General features: G+C 39.7%; 1 long non-coding RNA gene across 2 annotated transcripts; it reads right to left on the reverse strand.

Annotated features, from left to right (window-relative positions):
* Positions 1-410: 410 nt before the first annotated feature.
* On the reverse strand, positions 411-12655 carry LOC117674962 (uncharacterized). 2 transcript variants are annotated; one of them, XR_004594067.3, is made up of 4 exons: positions 12581-12655; positions 6006-6091; positions 3284-3399; positions 411-689 (listed from the first exon to the last, which is right to left on the reverse strand). It is a non-coding gene; the product is annotated as an uncharacterized LOC117674962 (long non-coding RNA). The 2 variants fall into 2 exon arrangements; XR_004594066.3 differs by lacking the exon at positions 12581-12655 and adding an exon at positions 8080-8182 and having other exon boundaries at positions 412-689.
* Between the last annotated feature and the right edge of the window lie 3499 nt (positions 12656-16154).

Below are 16154 nucleotides of genomic sequence, written 5' to 3' on the forward strand. Positions count from 1 at the left end.
TAATACAGGCATGATACAAATAAATATAAATAAATATACAGTAAATAAAGAACAACCCCTCCCAGCTGTCCCCCCAAATTTTGAAAAACAGAAATGCCCCCCTATCTCAATCTCATACCCGTTTCATATTCCACCACCCTCTCCACTCCCTTCCAGATATTAATTGTGGCCTTCAGATACCAAAAGCTGTCTATTTGTAGTTCCACATGGGACAAAGTTCAAGATTGGCTTAGGCCATTAGGTGTAGCACAGATTCCCTTGGATTCCTGCATGTGCATGAATGGCATTCATCCTGCAAAATAATATTGTCTGTTTTCTCCCTTCCCTCATAAATTAACAATACTCAGAAATTGTGGGTTTATGTAACTGATCTCTTGTAATTCCACCTTGTGGAAATACAGGGTGACCATGAATGAGGCACTGCTGGAAGGAAGAGGAATATTCAAAAGAGGCCCTTGGAATATTTACCAGTAAAACCCTTTCTTCGTTTCGGCATTGGTGAGTGCAGAATCCAGTGTTAGGAACCTGAATTTTTAACCTTACATTCCTTTTCCGCATCTTCCCATGTTTCTGTGGTAACTGTGAGTTTCCATGGTTTCTTTTAATGGTTCAAGTACTGTTTGTAATGTAACTACAAATATTCAGGTACGTACAATAGGCAGAGAGAGATTTTAGATACAGAAACATATCTGCGAAAAAAAATTAATGAGATTTGTTATTTAATTTACTGAAGATTATATTATTGGAACTGGGTGCATTATATAGCAATTATTTGTCCATAGGTATGTTTCTCCATCCTCCCTCCCCCCCGCTCCCCCTCCCTCCCCTCCTTTCTCTCCACCTACACACACAATATGCCATCATCATTAACTGGTTCTTATGTGGGCATCAAGGAAAATCCCAAGTTTGGCAATTACATTTTAAACTGTTAAAATGCTCTTGATGGTATTACTTTTGTCCAGCTCAATCTCTATAGCACACTCAGATGAAGCAGCATTCATACATAATTGTAGCTGTTGGCTTCCCCTGCAGTACAAAAAGCCATAGCTGGATATCTTCAGCATTACCTCCATGTGAAGCACTGTTCAAGCGTATTTCCATTTGTACCCTAAATTAAAGGCACTTCCTTAAACCAGAGCGAAGAAGGACTGTAGTAATTGTTTCACATCAGATTCAGCATGTGAGTTGATTGTGCATCCTCTACCCATGCTAGATTCGTACATTGCTTTTTCTTCAGGAGCTCAAGACAGCATACACAGCCCACCCCTTCCCCCCCCATTTTCTCTACAACAACTATTCTGTGATGTTCAGAACATTAGGCTGAGAAATGTGACAGACCCAGTCCAACACCTATCCGCTATTCCACACTGTAGTGCTATCACTTTGCAGAAATATCATAAAATGTAAGTAGCTGAACTATTCTGCAGGAGGCTGAAGGAGACAGCCCATATTCAAGAATCTCAATGTTATCTAGTGATAACTTCAAATGGATCACCTGTTCCATATCACCTAGCTGAGCACTATGGGTTCTGTGATTCTGACCTTCCCAATCCTTCTTGACTGGAAGATATCAGAGCTTAGCAATGGAAATTCTGGACTCAATTGTGCTCGTAAGTGATGGACTAGCTGTATATAGACATACTCAGAATGTATCTACAATCCACCTTCCTTACTGTAAATCTCACAGAATAGGGAGATACAGATGATACATTAGGGCCAGTGCTTGTTGGGGCATTGTTTATGACTTCCCAATGCAGCCTATAGATTTGGGAATCCAGGTGATCCCTTATGCATATAGATGATGAGGTTGGAGTTCGGTAACTAGAGAATAAATCCACGGAAACAACGGGTTTATTTCTGACTACACAGATTGACCATTACACTGTTATTGTGAAAAGTATCTTGCATTTACTCTGAAGAAGTCTGAAATAATTTCTTTCTGCCTTCAGGGTATGAGATTTAGTTGACTAATAATGGAAAAGAACAGTCTATTAGGCCCTATTTAGGAGGTGACAGCTGGACTTCTACTAATTGCATAGGAAGTCTAATACTTGAAACAAAGACTGATTGAGAGAATAGAAGTATTGGCCAATAAGAAGGCAGCAAAATGAGACAGCAAAATAAGAAAGCAAAAGGGGTTTATGCAGAATCAGAACGATAATACCATCGTGGCATCTTACAGGCTTGATTTTCCTGCCACAAAAAATGAACAGTTTATAATGTTTGGTTTTTGGAGACAGCAGCTTAGGAAGTATAGGCAATACTGGCTTGCCCCTTGGAAATCAGAACAAGAAGTTCAACCTCAAAGGTAGAAGTCCACCATTGGATTTCACCTTCTGCCTCTATACCACCTGAGAAGACTTCTCCTCCCTCTCAGGTTGGATATCTTAATTGTAAAAAAACAACAACTGCCAAACAGTCCATATTTTCATCACGCCATACATATTAGGAAGTTAAACTATTTGAACTAAATGCCCGGCATTCAATTTTTTTTTATTTTTTTTTTAGGGAAGGAGTATCAAGAGATGGTAGCATCGTGCTTTCCTTAATTCAGTTCTACAGTTGCAGCTACAAGGATCAGATTGGAATAATAAGACTGTTCTGAGATTCAAATGTTTATACCCAATATTACACAATTATTTATTTATTTTTGTGCCTTTGAGTCAGCCTTGACTCCTGGTGACTGGTTGGACTAATTCCTGCAGTTTTTGTGGCAAGGTTTTTTTGGAAGTGGTCTGCCCTTGCCTGTTTCCTGAGTGATTGGCTCAAGGTCACCCAGCTGGCTTTGTGTCTAAGGTGGAACTAGAACTCTCAATGTCCCAATTCCTAGCCCGGTACCTTAACCTCTACACCAAATTGGCTCTCTAATATTACATTAGCTCCATTATTAATTTTAAAAATTTCTATCTTGATAATAGGGTTACAAAAGCATATTTGAGAATTCTGGCATTTGAAACTACATTTGGAGGAGAATAATTTCTCAAAATTACATGGAGAATATACACTTCTTAGAAATCTTCGTGACTGCACATCTACTAATGTGTCTTAAAGCGAGATGAATGTGTGTTAAAAATATTTCTACTATACTTAGAAACTCTGCATTTGCTTTTAATTAGACTGGATTCTGTTCAATGTAAGCAAAATTCACAGCAATAACAGCTTCCCAATCTAACGTTCACTAATTTCCTTCATTAACTCTTCCAGCTTGCTGTGTTATTGTCAATCTTGTTCCAATCTCCAAGTGAAAACCTCAGAGGGAAACTCCCACTATATACTTTTCTACCTTTAAATATCTGGCACATTTTCATTCTTCCATATAGCATAATGATGAGAACACCTTTCCCCCAGTTCCTCATTATCAGGAGTACTCTGGACATAGTGTAGTCAGCTGGTGCTTGACTGAAAATCACAAGATAACTCATTAATTACAGATATGTGAACTGACTGCATACTGAAAGAATATTAATTAAACAGCCATTTTATAAGGAGGTAACAAGTAGTGCCCAATTCCACAAGGACATACTTTAAAGCCAGTATTTTTAAAATGTCCTTCCAATTAACCTTACATGAAGACTGGGCAACATATGGGTTTCCAGATGTTGCAAAAATACAACTCTATCCAGCCCCAGGCAGCCTGGCCACTAATGAGGAATGTTGTAAATTGTAGTTCAACAATATCGAGATCAGTTTTTCTCAACCTCAGCAATTTTAAGATGTGTGGACTTCAAGTCCCAACATCCCCCAGACAGCAGCATGTTGGAGTTGAAGTCCACACATCTCAAAGAGAAACACTGACATAGAGGGTCACTCATTGCTTCCCCATCTTTACAAGATCAATTACTTTCTGACCCTTTTTTGTCTGTGGCTCATGACAGTTTTCTGAAGAAGAGTGACAGTTTTGGAATGTTGATAGATACTAACAATTCTGAAGCAAAGATACTGATTTCACTTATATCACACTGGTTGGATCACATATTGTGCTAAATGGCTGTTAATTAGCCACAAGCCTATAAACAATAGTGTATAACTCACTTTACACACTACCCTCAATACAATAACTGTTTGTCTCTGTCTCTATCTATCTATCTATCTATCTATCTATCTGTCTGTCTGTCTGTCTGTCTGTCTGTCTGTCTGTCTGTCTATCTATCTATCTATCTATCTATCTATCTATCTATCTATCTATCTATCATCTAGCTAATTAGGTAACTGTCTATCTATCTAGTTATCTAGCTATTTTTTTAAATCCTGCCTTTACTATTTTATTAGTAACTCCAGGCAGCAAACATACAGTACTTAATTATCTTCCTCCCCTTCTTTCTCCACAACAACCCTGTGACGTGGTTTGGGCTGAGAGTGGCTGGCCCAAAGTCACCCAGCCAGCTTTCATGCCTAAGGTGGGACTACAGGAGCTCACAGCCTCCTGGTTTCTAGTGTTGGAAGAAATATCCATCTGGGTTCAGTTCCAAGTGGGGAAAAAGACACTGGAAACATGGAGACTGCTTGGAAAGATAGTTTAATGGTGGACAGGATCACATAGTTTGAGTTCCTGAACAGAAAAGGGCTGAGATGCTGAGTGTGCCTTGGTTATATGCCATCTCTGTGCTTTGAACTTCCTGGGGCACAGGAAGAGTATCCTGATTGGTTGTCAGAATCCCAAGGGGTGGGGGTCTTAACGAGCCTTGCTGGCTGATGTAATCTTCCCAGGTGCCATATGGTGAGTTTCTATTGTTAGATGGGTCCTATTGTGTTGCAGATGATGGTCCATTGACAAAGGTGGGGAGAATGAGTGAGCTTGTCTGAGGCCTTAATGGCCCATTGACAAAGGTGGGGGGAGGCAGAAAGCTTCTTTGTCTTTAAAAGATGTTTCTTCATTTCTCATCCAGGGAAATATAATATTCTGCCTTTTTAAATATTTCCTAAAATATTTCATTCTTCTAGGAGAGAGGTGGGTGCTAACTTCCTACACTAGGCCAGCACATTATTTAACTTGGTTTTAGTATGTTGTGTGAATCCAGCCATCTATATTCCTATATCCTTTGCAAATTTGACTCAAGACTTCTGTTTGAAATTCTCTCACAGGTGTTAATGGTTATGACCTCAGTTCTCCAGCCTTCTGATGCCATCTTGAAATGATAAATAAAGTTCTACTAACCCCCTGTATAAAATTTATCATTTCATGAAGGTTAGGATTAGGCCGGAAATAAATACACCAAGCAATACAAATTTAATTCATATATTAAAGCTATTATAGAAGTTTGCAACTTTATAAAATGAAATTTCACAGGAAATCAGCCAACCCTCTCCTTTGGTAACATTTTAAAACCCTCTTTTTAATGAGAAGGATGAGCTTTCTTTCTTCACATAACTCCTGAAATGGGAGTTTCATTTTGACTTTTATTCATCAGAGGAAAGGAATTTCTATGGCTTAAAGAAACTTCTCCAAAATTGCTCTTAAAGCCTGCAGTTTGTAAAACACTGGTAGGCTTTAAGCTGCTTTTGGTGCTTCCTCAACCAACACAGCCCACTATAGATAATGGTCACACAATCTTGACTTTCTCTTCCAGACCACTGCTTGTAAATCCCTTTCCCTATTCTTGCCATTTTTTCCTTGCTGCAGCCTTGATGTCAGCTCCCTTTTCTATCCCTCCATTGTAGTTTCCTCTGCAGAGCAAAAGCCAGATCAAAGTCGAAGTTTGGTCATAAACTTTGGTCAAAGTTTTGCATAAAAACATTTTCTCCTCCAACTATTCTTACTCTTCTTTTGAAAGACAAACAGAGAAAAAGAGCTCTCAGATTTCACACAAGACTCCAGAGTTTCAAGAGGAGAGAATATTTGCAGACATTTCATTACCCAACTAGGTAACATCATCATCAGTGCTGCATGATGTTACCTTATTGGCTGATGAAATATCTCCAAGAAAACAACCAAGCTTAGACAGCACCAAGGAGTCACATGCTTCATTTTCATTCAACATACTTTTGTATCAAACTCGTAAACTTACTTAGAAAGGACTTGCTTGGAAACCACTTTCTGTCACTCACTTCTATCCATTTTTGGGGCCCATTTTTGAAGATCTGAGCTTGAGGGCTGCAGAAACCACCATAAAAATGTTGGATTAGGGAATGTTTTTCTAGTTTGATCACTGAGCTGTAATGCTGTAATCACTAATGCTGGAATTGTCAATGTAGCTAGAAAAACAGCACATAGTAATGACATCAGAAATAAGATACTATTTCTTAGACAAAAACTGTAAGTTGATCCAAGCAGAAAGGAGGAATACATCTAGCAGAAATCAAAATGATGGTTGTGCACTCATAAGAAGTTGAGAAGCCAACCAAGGAGTGAAAGCTGACCCAGAGATTCAGCTATTGAGTAACCATCTGACATGAGTGAAGAGATTCCTGGGGCAGACGAACAGCTGACAGGACATGGACTATTACAACCAGGTGCTGAAAAACGTATTAGGTTTCATTTATCCAGGGATGAAATAAACTAACTGCTATGAGGAATTATAAATTACAAATTCAAATATAGTGCTGCCACTTGCTACTTTGCCCCCATGTTTTGTTCTGCCAAAGAAAAATAAAATACAGGAAATTAAATGTGAAAATATTAACAAGAATTGTGACTTTACCCTCAGGGTTAAAAACCAATACTCTACCTGCAATTGTCTCTTATAAAATTTCTGATCCCAGAATTCCTTAAGGCAAGTAAGAATAGACAACTGAGTCTGTCAATCAAAGGGACAATTAACTATAATGATATTTGTAGACCAAACCTTCCTGTACCGCCAAGGAAATTTATAGATTTCACAATGCATTTGGGAGAATCAAAACGCTTGTGGTTTTCAGACAGCTTGAGAACCAACTAGAGGTGTCAGTGAGCGAGCGCTGTGAAAGTTACATTTGCCAGTCTCTCAATAATAAATATTCTAAAGGGGTACATCTGAGCATAAATGCAGCTCAGAAGAAATCTAACTTTTAAAAGATGCCAAGAGAAAACTAAAGACAGCCTTTCTCCACCTGGAACTCTGTTGGATGTGTTAAATTTCTTGATCTTCTATATTTTCCAGCCATTATGGGGTATGAAGCCAAAACATCCACAGAAAAGAAGATTGGGCAAAGTTTGGTAGACATTTAGCCCTAGTGGTGCAGTGGCAGAATGCAGCATTGCAGGCAAACTTTGCCCACAATCTGCAGTTCAATCCTGACGAGGCTCAAGGTTGATTCAGCCTTCCATCTTTCTGAGGTTGGTAAAATGAGAACCCAGATTGTTGAATGCAATATGCTGCCTCTATATTTTCATTTTTGGTTTCAGTTCTGAAGAAGGACAGAAGTAGGGGCCATATAAGAAACCCAAAAATATTGTGCTCAGTTCTGAGTAGAATAAATCAGGTTGAATATGCCAATAAGGAGGAAATGAATTGGGGTTTGTCTCTCTCTCTCTCAACAATTTTTAGTTCTCTCTCTCTCTCCCTCTCCCTCCCTCTCTCTCTCTCTTTCTCCCTCCCTCCCTCCCTCTCTCAGACTATCCATCTCCCTCATAGAGTGGGTGATGTACAAATAGACGTAAAACATTAAAATGATATATTATTATTATAATATAATAAAAAGTTAAAAGCAAGACTAAATTAATTAAAATTCAGAATTATAAAAGGCAGGGAAAGGGCTTCAAGGTGTTAAATAGCCTTATGGCCCTGTCATCTTCTCTGGGCCCCAAGCAAGTTGGTAGAGACAGGTTCTTAACCAAAAGACTAGAGAGAGGGTAGCTCCATTGTAGACACCGTTTTGTGGGGAAATGGAGGAGGCTAATTCATTCAAAGTTTGGGTTCTGCTATTCCCTTGACATTGCAGTAAATGACACACAGATCAATCCTTGCTTATATTGTTTTTGCTAAAGAGGGAACAACGCATTCTCTTCTACTGTAATATCTAAAAGGACAGACAGTGGGTGTTTACTATTGTATGTAAAACACCCACATATACCCATGAGAGAGAAGAGAGCCACATGCTTCTATTGCTCAAGGAATTCAGAAATTCAGAAATCCCACAAACTTAATGAGTATTAATGACAACCTGAAGGAGATGCTTGGTTTTTAGTGGCGTGAAGAATGCTTAGATCATGCTAATGGTAAAGTCTGATTCCTGGAAGGCTTTCATGTTGATCTGAGATTCTAGTTTCCATGGAAACCTTTGGCGTTTAAAGGGGTGCTGCTAAATTGCATCGCAATTTTCACTAGTCTCTTGCTGAAAGAAAAACCTTGGTGGAAGGTTTTTAGGTGACCACTCTTTGTAATGGAAAAAGAGCCCTTTCTTACTTGCCTTTTCAGTTCAGAACACGGGTACAAACTCTATGAGGCAAAATATGTATAGATTCATTAATCATATGTATCTGATACTGTTGATGTTTAAATAGATGCTCTTACAACCATAGTAATCCTGGAAAACACAATTAATCTGAAGAAAATAACAAGAACAGATAAAGGTAAGGGAACTAGGAAGTGAAGCAGGAAGAAAATGTAGCCAATGGTTCCTTAAAGCAGGAGTCCCCAACCTTTCGGACCTCAGGGACCACTAAATTCATAATTTTAAATTCTGCAGACCACTAATATAATCTGCCTAATGACCGGCTGGGTGGGCTTGGCTAGGTGGTCATGTGACTGGGTGGGCATGGCCAACTCGATGTCACTCACGTCGAGGGCCTCCTCTCCTCTACTCGCCCCTCCCCTCCCAGCCCCTGCCCGCCCAGGCTCCTTGGGGCCCCAACAGGAAGCAGTTGTTGGAGTTAAACAGCCACCATGAGTGAGTTGGCATAACAGCTGGCTCAGTTCAAGTTGGATCTGACCGAGAAGGAGGCTCAGCAGAAGCAACTCACTGAGGACTATGAGCATAGGCTTTCCAAGCAGAGGGAAGACCTGCAGGAGTGCAAGGCCACGTACCGGCGCCTGGAGGCTTAGCGGGCTGAGATGGTCAGCCAGTTCCAGGCCACGAGGCAATCCCACTGGAACAAGGCCCTCCAGCTCTTTGCCACCAGCGGCGCTTCCCTCCAGCCTTCGCCCAAAGCCCCCCACCAGGAAGCTGAAGCAGACCCTGAGTTGGAATTTCTGTCCCCCTCCGACCCGCACAAAAAGACCCCGAAGGGGGAGACTCTCTGCAGCAACACAAATGTTCATTGCATGGGGGTGTAGTTTCAGGACCCCTGATTTAGTGCAATATAAAAAAATGCAAATAATTTTTCTGCGGACCACCAAAATTTTCTTGCGGACCACTAGTTGGTGACCACTGCCTTAAAGCTCCTGGCCCAAGAAAGTGTCCACAAAGCTCTTCATTCTTGGTTTGAACTTTAGAAGAAAAATTCCTGAAATTTATGACAACACTCCTTAAGAACCATGGCACTTTTTCTCCATGAAAGACACAAGATCCCTTAATCCTGAAAGTCCTGCAACAGTTGGGGGATGGCTTTAGTGTTGCCATCACAAACATCACATTTGAAATCTCTGGAGCAGCAGTGTCAAACGCAAGGTGTCACGGCGGCATTACATGACGTATCGGGACTCCCCCCCCTTTGCTAAACCAGGCATGGGCATGGCTAACACGTGACACATCTGAACTCCTAGGGAGTGTGGACTGGTATGAATTAAGGCAATCATGGATGCCACAGTTCATGAAGCTCTATATAATGAAACAAGAAAATATAGAATAGGCTAGTCTCGAAGCACCTGTGGTCTGTAATATTAGCTGAGCTATAGAGAAGTTGAATTAGGATAACTCACAGTGTTCAAGAAATATCTAAAAAAACCAAAAAACCCTGAAGGAAAGAAATAGTTATAGAGTGCCAGTGATAATGGCTTTCGATATATCTAGGATGAGGTTGAATAAGTCACAATAAATCATGTGGCTGTCTCTTTCACTCTTGGCTTCTTTGTTGATTTAAGACTAGCTAGCAACACCTTTCAAAAGTCATGCTCCAAAGGATTATCAGGCAGAACATCTTTGAAGAAAAGAAGCTATAAGGAAATGAATGCTGATATAGGTCTTCCTCCAGAATTGTACCCTTGTTCCAGATTCACAATTTTAGTTGATTGGTTGACTAATTGGGTCTTCTGAAGTTCTTGATCTTCACAGATTCCAAGTTCTCATGCTTTGCATAGGACAACTCCCATTCAACAGACGACAAAAATGTTGCTTATATTTGATCACTTTCAAAACATTACCTTATTCCCTACTTTCCTCTCCCTCTCCCTTCTCCTATTTAGATATAATACTCCTATCATGGCATTTGGATTATGATTCACAAATGCTTGTGTAATATTAACTGTGCTAGACCTAAAGTGGCACAATCAGAAAAAGTGGCAGCTGCTAGTCAACCTGGCTGGGTGGCCATCCGGAAATATCAGAAGTACATAACAAGATTTGGAAATTAAAAATACATCTGGGACAAGGTAGCAGCAAATCTGTACCATATTGTTGCCAGTCTGCAAAGAAATTGATATGTAGCTCATGTAGTCACTGAGCTGGGCTTGAGACAGATGTTATGTACTTACTTAAGGTGCCATACAATTCTTTTTGCTTTGCTTTTTTTATGAATTAAACAAAATAAATAAAAAACCTCCCCTTGATGCTGGCTGCCTTATGCAGACTTCCAGAACAATCAGAACTATTAGACAAGTGTTATTGTAATGCCAGGAAAACACATCATCAGAAGCAACGTCATGGCAAAGCTTCTGAGTAATAACAAGGTGATTATTTCTATAACACTTTTCAATGCAAAACATTCCAGGCTGAGTGAATGTGAAAGTTTTCACAACGTATCATTGTGTTGGTACAGGTTGCACATTTCACTGGAGTGTGTGGGGAAGAATAAAACCAGTAATCATAGAACTATAGAAAATCGGTTCGAGCACTTGGAGAACATCTAGTCTAACCCACCCCAATCATGGAGTAATCCATTATTATAGTAGTCATTAAATGTGAAGTTGGAATTCATAGAAAAGAATGGATAATCAGCTGGGTCCATGATCCTTTTTTCACCCAGCATAGTAATCGGTCGATGATTCCATCGGTATTCTGAGTCTGAAGTTCCTAATCCTAGCATTACGGTGTTAGGTCAGAAGGGCTACAATTAAACTGAGAACAAATGCTCCATAACAGTGTAGAAGAAACCAGGGCAAAAATGGAGGCATAATTAAAAATTACACGCTAGGGTTCTGAAAAGAAGATTAAGGCATTAAACCGAGTCAAAAGCTCCAGGAGCTACATAGCAACATTTAATTTTCTTTCTTAGCTAGAATGCCAGGGGGCCTTCGTGCATTCAATAATGTTCCAGTGGTTTAAATTTCACTCCACATAGAAATTATGTCGAGTCCAACATTATTAGGTCAGGTAAAATATCAATATTTACCATTACACCATAAAAGCCTGTCAAATAAAATATTAATATTTACTACTGATTTGCAACATTAAAAGTCATTTGTAGGGCTGTGACCTCATGTACAAAAGTCCATAAAGATCCAAATTTGAAAAATCTACAAGACATATTAGCAAGCAAGTAGACCACACTGAGAAGGTGTCCTATAATTCTAACACACAAATGCACAAAACCAACACCATTCAAGAAAGCCTTCAAGAAAGAATTTTTAAAGCTATAGTGTACAAATGAAATAAGAAACTGATCAATTGGAAGAAATGTGCAGTTTCTTGGCCAACATTGAGGCGGCCTTTTTTTGCCTGCCAAACCAGTTTTAAAGGCTTCCATCTGAGAAAGACCTCTGAAATAGATCTTAACATATGGTGGATTTCTACAGTATCTTCAAGAAGTAGTGAAACAAACTGCAGATATATGTCTGTGTGTCAATATTTTTATTCCATAATATGTATGTTAACCATACATAGTCTTAATTTAAGCCAAGAAAATGGCAACAAATATAAGTACTAGACCAATTCCATCCTTTCTCAGATTATGTCCTCATTATCTGAAGATCAGCATGTAGCTAAACAGGCATTAATCTCATACTACTGCTACAGATCACCATTGGGAACGCTTAACAGTTAAATATGGAGGAGGAGGGGGGAGGAGGGGGGAGGAGGGGGGAAAGAAGAAAGCAACCACAGATCTGGGATGCAAAACTCCAAATTATCACTAGATGGAAGCAAGAATTTCAAGTGACCCGGGGGTGAAATCCAGCAGGTTCTGACAGGTTCTGGAGAACTGGTAGTGGAAATTTTGAGCAGTTCGGAGAACTGGTAGTGGAAATTTTGAGTAGTTCAGAGAACCGGCAAATGCCACCTCTGGCTGGCCCCAGAGTGGAGTGGGATTGGAGATTTTGCAATATCCTTCCCCTGGAGTGGAGTGGGAATGGAGATTTTGCAGTATCCTTCCCCTGCCATGCCCACCAAACCACGCCCACCAAGCCATACCACACCCACCAAGCCACGCCCACAGAACCGGTAGTAAAAAAATTTGGATTTCACCAGTGAGGTGACCACAAGAGGTTCTCCATTGTGGTCACCTGAACTTTTAAGCTCTGGTCACCAGGCTAAACAAAGCTTGTCTGCCAAACTGCTGCTGTTGCCTTACCTTGTTACTAAGCCTAAGGCATGAATGCTCTCCAGCTTGTGAACAATGGAAATCATCTTCGGGTCTCAATGCCTCGCTAGCACTCTCTCTTGCCAAGGAAACAGCTGTGCTTGGTGAAGTGACATCAAACGTTCTGCTGCTCCCGGAGGGCCCCGATTAATCTCACAACTTCTTTCAGTGAACAGCAGCAGAATCAGAGCTGCTTATCCAACTTTTAGTCTTAATGTGCTTCACTCACACAAGTCCAGACAGCTATTAAATTAATCACTCTCCAAACTGATAGAGGAGGTTGCATTTAGATCTAAGTTGTTTCTCTCTTCTCTGATGATGTTACATGACTATGCACAAATTAAAACCACAATACTGAACACTATCTAATAGGGATTCTTAAACAATTTGGTACCATAAATCCATAAAATGATAGGTGGGTTAGGTTTGTGTAATTTCCCCATTCATTAAACTCACGATTTCATTGGGCTTACAGTTGGGTGAGTAATAAATACATCATTTATTTTGAATATGTAACATTTAATTTAAATATTACAGTGGTTTTCACACTTTGCAGTCCCATAAATGTATGGAGAAGCTTGTGTAGACAAAACAAGAACCAATTTCCTATAGCAATTTTTGGGTGGCCTCATATACTATTTGGTTATTAAAAATACTAGATTCTGTTTGTAATTTACCCATCACCACCCCCACCCCCAATGAGATTCTGACTCACACTTTAAGACCTCAGCCAAAGTAGTGTCCTGCTCATAAACTTCTACCCTACAATTTTATGTTTATTGTTCTATTTGTAAGCAGCCCAGAGTCAATTAGGTGAGATGGGCAGTGTAGAAATATCATGAATAAATAGATATGATTCTACCTATACTATCTTTATTCCTTATGTTAATTCATGGGCAAGATTTCTTTTTATAAATGTTGGCTAAGACAAGCAATGATAGACATATGTTGGTGTGATAGGATCAGTTAAATGGAGGGAAATACTAAATATATAAATTAGGCCTATGATATTGGGACACAATAATAAAGCTTAATAAAGAGTAGAATGTGGCTATGCTCATGTAAGATCTGAAGCATTCCAAATTGTTTATATATATCAATGCCTCACATATATTACCAATGTCTCAGCAGGTGGCAGTATATGGCCAACCATGTCTAGGCTAAGAAGGATGAGGCCTGGATAGTGTTTAATGGGAGACCACCAGAGAACAGTAGAGGTACAGAGTAGACAGGGAAGCCAGAAAGCATCCTAGAAGAAGGAAACAATCAGCAACTTCCATATTTCTGTCTAATAAACTACAAGGATAAGTCCATAGGCATGTGAGGACCTGAAGGAATCTTTACTTTATATATTACTAGTGGTAGCTACAATAAAATGTTACACCATGGAATTTTTCCTTTTAGAGTTCAAGAGAACTCTAATATCTGTCTGTCTGTCTGTCTGTCTGTCACCTATTTATTTATTTATTGAATGTATTAGCTGCCTATCTTACCACAGGATAACTCTGGGCAGTTTACAATCATAAAAGATAAATATACATATATATTAAAAACACAAATAACTTAAAACAAGCCAAGCATTATGATCCAATTAATGATAGGGAGGGGGCAGGATGAAGGAGGGAGGTGGGATCTGTTGCTAGTCAATCAACCACCTCTACTGTGATGTTCCCCCCCTGGAGCCCTAAGCCAGCTGGCAGAGCCAGGTCTTTGGCTCTTATGAAAAGTCAGGACAGTAGCGGGCCAACCTCGCTCCAGATGTTCCAGAGGACTAGTGCAATGGCAGAGAAGACCCTTCTCCTGGACCCCATCCACCAGAATAATCAGACCAACAGGGCCTACAGTATGTCTTCTCTGCCAGCATGAGTGGGACGGCTCAATCCCAATGGGATGAGATACTCCCTCAAGGAGCCTGCACCCAGGCCATGAAGAGCTTTAAAGGTGATTAACAGCACCCTGAATTGCACTCTGAAGCAGAATGGCAGCCAATGCAGTTCACAGAGCAGTGGTGTTACATGGGCCATTCTTCGGGCCCTAAGAACTTCCCTCACTGCTGCATTCTACACCAGCTGTAGCTTTGGAATAAATATTAAAAACGAGAGCCAGTTTTCTCTAGTGCTTAAGATCCCAGGATAGAGACTGTGATTTCGAGTCTTGCCTTAGGTATGAAAGCTAGCTGGTGGAGTGGGGCCTTGAACCAGTCACTCTCTCTCAGCCCATCTCACCTCACATCATAGGGAAAACAAGGGGAGGAAGAAGCAGTAGGGATGTTTGCCACCTTGAGTTATTTACAAAAAATATATATATCTAAAAATAAGTGAGTGGGGATTTAAATGAATTGCTCTTTGGAGACTGAGTCTGTTAGTATTGATGTGCCTTCTTGAATGTTGGACTTTAAACATATGTTAGTGAACAGTCCCCAGAGTTCAGACACATGATTTAGTGTGAATTGATATTTCACCACGCTACTTATATTTCACAAATATAGCTGGAAATTTTTCTACTGGAAAGAAATTAGAACTATGTGATAGCTGTGGTGATCTACTAGTTTTGAAATTTGTAAAGCCTTCATGGGATTTAAGTGTTTGCTTTAGAAGTGATGGTCTCCTAATAACCTTTAACAATACCTTGAAAATAAATCAGAAGGAATTCGGTGGATAAAGAGGCTTCCATGTGAACTGAGTGATAAGCAGTTGACTGTTCTTTCTCTAGCTGAAAAATTGACTTTGAAAAACAGTGTAAAATTTCTCTCCCATCTCTTTCTATTTAATTGAAAATCCATTTCAGCATAGCCATTGAGAGGTGCTTCAAATATTCTATTCCAAATGACACTTTACAATTAGGTTTCTAAGAACTGCAAACTTCTATGCAGTTACCATAAAGCAAAAATTATGTCAGATTGAAATCTCTTTGAATATTAGTAGCTCGGGTTGGTAGTTATATTGTTGGTTTGAGATCCGAGCTCGGCGATTTGGTTGCAAACATTTTGTCCCCATCCGAGGAGACATTGTCAGTGCTCTTTGGATTGTGCTTGTCTGGGGGAGCACTGGGCTTTAAATACCTGGTCATATTTAAAGCCCAGTGGTACCCCAGACAAGCACAATCCAAAGAGCACTGAAGATGTCTCCTCAAAGAGAGGAGGTTGCAAAATGTTTGAAACCAAATCGCCAAGCTCAGATCTCAAACCAACAACATAATTATTTCAGATTCATATATAATTTTTTTATTGAGCTTTAATGCCAAGAATTACAGTTGGGGCATACGATCTTGAGAACTGAGACACAGAGCCTTCAGCATTCTTTATTAGTGAGTTAATTAAGACAGGGGCTCTTTTGAAGAGAGAACCACTACCAGACAACCAAAATTATAGTTTTCTAGCTCTCTTTGCTGCCATCTACCTAGTGGACTCAAACCACTTTGCAGACCAAATATTGATGTCTTCATTCAGAGAATCTTATCAGTACATTTCTATTTTCCCATACAGAAATAAATTAGATTTCCTCATCTTTGTTTTAGGGCAATATTCTTTTTAAACCATGCTAAGTGTTCCCCAAATATTTTTTAA

The sequence above is a fragment of the Pantherophis guttatus genome, chromosome 3, assembly GCF_059756535.1.
Source record: "Pantherophis guttatus breed Tessera chromosome 3, ASM5975653v1, whole genome shotgun sequence".
Classification (NCBI taxonomy): domain Eukaryota; kingdom Metazoa; phylum Chordata; class Lepidosauria; order Squamata; family Colubridae; genus Pantherophis; species Pantherophis guttatus.